This window comes from Dipodomys ordii, unplaced genomic scaffold (genome assembly GCF_000151885.1).
Source record: "Dipodomys ordii isolate 6190 unplaced genomic scaffold, Dord_2.0 Scaffold147, whole genome shotgun sequence".
NCBI classification, from domain to species: Eukaryota; Metazoa; Chordata; class Mammalia; order Rodentia; family Heteromyidae; genus Dipodomys; species Dipodomys ordii.
The window spans coordinates 1965647-1970974 of NW_012267363.1; positions in this window are offsets into that span (position 1 = coordinate 1965647).

Genomic DNA, 5328 nt, shown 5'->3' on the forward strand with positions numbered 1-5328 from the left:
AAAAAAAAAAAAAAAGAATGATAATCAGTTTAGGCTGAGGACAGAACTGCTATAATTCACTTTTTTGTTGTTGTTCCAGTCCTGTGGCTTGAACTCAGAGCATGGGCAATGTCCCTGAACTTTTTTGCTCAAGGTGAGCTTTCTACCACTTGAGCCACAGTTTCATTTTCAGCTTTTTACTGGTTAATTGGAGATAAAAGTCTCATAGACTTCCCTACCTGAGCTGGCTTCAAACTATGAAGAGTTCTGAGTAGCTAGGATCACAGGTGTGAGCCCCCAGCACCTGCTGTATAATTCATTTTTATTCCTTTACCTCAAAGGGTTGAAAATACTCTAAAACCAGCAGGCCTGGTAACTACTAACTTGTTTTCCCTTTTTGTCTCTCTTCTTTTTCAGTCAACTAATTACATCCAGCAATGGTGATGTAGAGATGGACTTCAGGACCCCAATGCATCACCAGAATACCAATTCACAATCGTACCTTCTCACCACCCAGCAATATCTCCACTACAAAAGCAATCCATGCTCGAAGATCAGGCTAGCCAGGAGCTTAATTGACTTCTGGAAGGAACCAGGAGAACAGTCAGCTTTGAGATTAAGATGAGGGTGGGGCAGGAGGACCCAGAGGGTGATGTAGAGAGTGGAAGGCAATCCATGCTTCTTTTTCCTTTTTTTCTTTTTTGCTGGTACTGGGGTTTGAACTCAGGGCCTTATGTTCTCACTCTTTTTCCTCTCACACCACTTAACACCTATAGTCTAGGGGTGTTGTTTTTGTTTTGTTTTGTTTTTGCTGATTAATTGGAGATATAGTCTCTTGGACTATATCTGCATCTCCTACTACTAGTTTTACTATTTCTACTCGCCTTGTTCAGCAATAATAGGCCTGTTAGCTCATTGTCAGGTCAGGTTCATTGTGTGTGTGTGTGTGTGTGTGTGTTACTTAAGGCCTCCTGCTTTCTTGGCTTTTTCACTCAATTCTGGTACTCTACCATTGGAGCCACACCTCCATTTCCAGTATTTTTAGTAGGTAGTTGGAGATAAGAGTCTCTCGGATTTGTCTGCCTGAGCTGGCTTTAAACTGTGATCCTTAGTCTCAGCCTCCTGAGTAGGGTTATAAGCAGGAACCAAGAGTGTCTGACTAGATCAGATATATTGACCAATACTTGGGTCTTTGCTCCTCTGAGATATGGCCTGAGGGAGAAAGAACTACACCACACCAGAGCAGGCCTGGGATTCACATGTAATTCCTGGCCCATAATAGCTACTCAGATGTTAGATGGTTTATGTGAAAGGAAAGGAGAACTTAGAAGGGAGCTGCAGCCTCAGGTATGGGATACCTGGCCCTGGGAAGGGGAGAGAGGCTGGCCTATTAAAATCCTCAGGTGAGGGGCTCAAGACTGTAATCCAGCCGGGCAATGGTGGCTCACGCCTGTAATCCTAGCTACTCAGGAGGCTGAGATCTGAGGATCACAATTCAAAGCGAGCCCGGGCAGGAGAGACTGTGAGACTCCTATCTCCAATAAACCACCAGAAAACCGGAAGTGGCCCTGTAGCTCAAGTGGTAGAGCTCTCGCCTTGAGCTGAAGAGCTGGGGGACAGCGCCCAGGCCCAGAGTTCAAGCCCCACAACCGACAAAAAAAAAAAAAAAGACTGTAATCCAATCTACTCAGGAGTCTGAGATCTGAGGATTAAGGTGTGAAGCCATCCTAGGGAAGGAAATTCTGTGAGACTTCAATCTCCAAATAACCACCAAAAGAAAAAAAAAAAAAGACAAATGGAGCAGTGGCTCGAGCAGTAGTGCATTAGCCATGAGCAAAAAAGTATAGTGCCAGCCGGGCGCTGGTGGCTCACGCCTGTAATCCTAGCTACTCAGGAGGCTGAGATCTGAGGATGGCGGTTCAAAGCTAGCCGGGGCAGGAAAGACCGTGAGACTCCTATCTCCAATAAAAACCACCAGAAAACCGGAAGTGGCGCTGTAGCTCAAGTGGTAGAGCGCTGGTCTTGAGCTGAAGAGCTGAGGGACAGCGCCCAGGCCCAGAGTTCAAGCCCCACGACCGACAAAAAAAAAAAAAGTATAGTGCCCAGGCCCTGAGTTCAAGCCCCAGGACTGGCACAAAAAAGTAAAAAAGACAAAAATCTTCAGGCCTCTCTTCCCAGGTATCAGCCTTTCCATCTAGCCAGGAAACTTCAAAAGCATAAGGTGAAAGAAAAAGGGGACAGGGCTAAGGGACTGTGGTTGTCAGGCTTCAGTAAGGTACAAGCTCGGGGGGTCCTGAGAAAAGCTGCCTCAGTGACTCTTTACACCCCAGGTCTGAGAGATCAATGGGTCATTTCATTGTAGCCTCGGGAGCATTATCTTTGGGACTGACTGAAGGATTTCTGTCTCAGTACAGCCCAGGATGTTTCCTGAGGGACACTTCTGGGATGAGGGGAAGAGCACAGACTAGGAATATTAAAGATTGGAAGATAGCTTATAGACGAGTAATATCTCAGCTAGAAAAGCAAGGCACATTGTCAGAGGCCTTGACGTAGTCTAGAATGCTAAGAAACATGGAGAATTGTCTACAAGCTTCTTCTCACTCCCAGGAGACTTTTTTTTTTTCCTTTGGTTGGTCGTGGGGCTTGAACTCTGGGCTTGGGCGCTGTCCCTCAGCTCTTCAGTTCAAGGCGAGTGCTCTACCACTTGAGCCACAGTGCCACTTCCAGTTTTCTAGTGGTTTATTGGAGGTAAGAGTCTCACAGAGACTCTTCCTGATGGGGCTGGCTTTGAATCTCGATCCTCAGATCTCAGCCTCCTGAGTAGCTAGGATTACAGGCGTGAGCCACTGGTGCCCAGTGACTTTTTTTTTTCTTAAACACTGCTAAGATATTGAAAACAATATAAATCATTTGCATTGGGTGATTTATACAAAGCAGCCCTAGCCAAGTCTCCCAGCCTCTCAGCTTCTGTGCATTGCTGGCACTGCCTTTTTTCTGTTTTTTTTTTTTTAATGTATGTATGTATGTATGATATATGCATGTATATATTTATGTGCCAACCCTGAGGCTTGAACTCAGCCTAGACACTGTCCCTGAGCTTTTATGCTCAAGGGACATTCATTCTACCATTTCAAGCCACAGCTTCAAATTAGAGGCAAGAGTCCCCAGGACTTTTTTTTTTTTTTTTTGTCGGGGGCTTGAACTCTGGGCCTGGGCGCTGTCCCTCAGCTCTTCAGCTCAAGGCCAGCGCTCTACCACTTAAGCTACAGCGTCATATCCGGTTTTCTGGTGGTTTATTGGAGATAGGAGTCTCACGGTCTTTCCTGCCCGGGCTGGCTTTGAACCGTGATCCTCAGATCTCAGCTTCCTGAGTAGCTAGGATTACAGGCGTGAACCACCAGCGCCCGGCTCCCCAGGACTTCTTGATTGGGCTGGCTTTGAACCATAATCTTCAGATCTTAGTCTCCTGAGTAGCTTGGATTACAGGTATGAGTCACCAGCACCCATATACTACTATATGTTTCTTAAGTTCCATAGGATGAAACTTTAAGAGATAATACAGACTCCTTTACTCTCTTAGTAGCCCCAGTTAGTCATCTATTTCTATTATGACACCCCTCTCCATCCACCTTACTTCAAAATTCACTTTTCACCATCTGATTGCTCCTCTCATCTGAAGGAGAAAGTCATAGCCACCTTTAGTGAGCAAATAACACTCCTGCTTTGCCTAAGTCCAAAAGTTGCCTCCATGTAGAGCCCAGTGGGATGTTGGGAGTTATCTGAGATCTGGCTCCAGGCCTGATGGATGGGCTGCTGCTCAACGTCAAAGCCTTGAGGGGAGCAGAGGCTTCTGGGAGCAGAAGGTGCTGAGCAGGGAGTCCACAGAATTGAGCCCTGCAGCTTTGACTGGATAATGGCAGCTTCATCTCCTACAGGCATTCAGAAGATAGCAGCTGGGCATTTTTGATCCGTGCCTATTTACATGGGATAGGTTGTGGGGCTTAGACATTCTCTGTTAATAAACACCTTTCATTTTATGTTATTGCCAATCCTGGGCGCTACTCCTGAGCTGCTTTTTCTCAAGACTAACTCTACCACTTGTGCTACTGTGCCACTTCCAGCTTTTATCTGTTTATGTGGTACTGAGGAATAGAACCCAGGGCTTCATGCATGCGAGGAAAGCACGCTACCAGTAAGCCACATTCCCAGCTCCAATAAACACCTTTTAAAACAACTGCCTTTGGGCTGGAGATATGGCTAAAGTGATGAGTACCTGCCTAGCAAGTATAAGGCCCTGAGTTCAAATCCTAGTATATAGGGAAAATAAAACAAAAGAACTGCCTTTGACTCTTCCATGTGGACCCAGGTAGCTCCTTTCCTTCCTCTTGTACTTGAGCTCTTTTAGTAATGACATTAGTAACACTATTTTTGTTGGTCATGGTGCTTGAACCCAGGGCCTGGGCACTGTGCCAGAGCTCTTTCTGCTCAAGGCTAGTGCTTCACCACTTTGAGCCACAGTGCTACTTCCGGTTTTCTGGTGGTTACTTGGAGATAAGAGCCGCACAGACGGGGCTGGGAAGGTGGCTCAGTGGTAGAGCGCTTGCCTTACATGTCTGAGGCCCTGGGTTCAATTCCCCAGCACCACATAAGCAAAAAGAAAAAAGCTGGAAGTGGCACTATGGCTTAAGTGGTAGAGTGCTAGCCTTGAGCTGAAGAGCTGAGGGACAGCGCCCAGGCCCAGAGTTCAAGCCCCACGACCGACAAAAAAAAAAAAAGTATAGTGCCCAGGCCCTGAGTTCAAGCCCCAGGACTGGCACAAAAAAGTAAAAAAGACAAAAATCTTCAGGCCTCTCTTCCCAGGTATCAGCCTTTCCATCTAGCCAGGAAACTTCAAAAGCATAAGGTGAAAGAAAAAGGGGACAGGGCTAAGGGACTGTGGTTGTCAGGCTTCAGTAAGGTACAAGCTCGGGGGGTCCTGAGAAAAGCTGCCTCAGTGACTCTTTACACCCCAGGTCTGAGAGATCAATGGGTCATTTCATTGTAGCCTCGGGAGCATTATCTTTGGGACTGACTGAAGGATTTCTGTCTCAGTACAGCCCAGGATGTTTCCTGAGGGACACTTCTGGGATGAGGGGAAGAGCACAGACTAGGAATATTAAAGATTGGAAGATAGCTTATAGACGAGTAATATCTCAGCTAGAAAAGCAAGGCACATTGTCAGAGGCCTTGACGTAGTCTAGAATGCTAAGAAACATGGAGAATTGTCTACAAGCTTCTTCTCACTCCCAGGAGACTTTTTTTTTTTCCTTTGGTTGGTCGTGGGGCTTGAACTCTGGGCTTGGGCGCTGT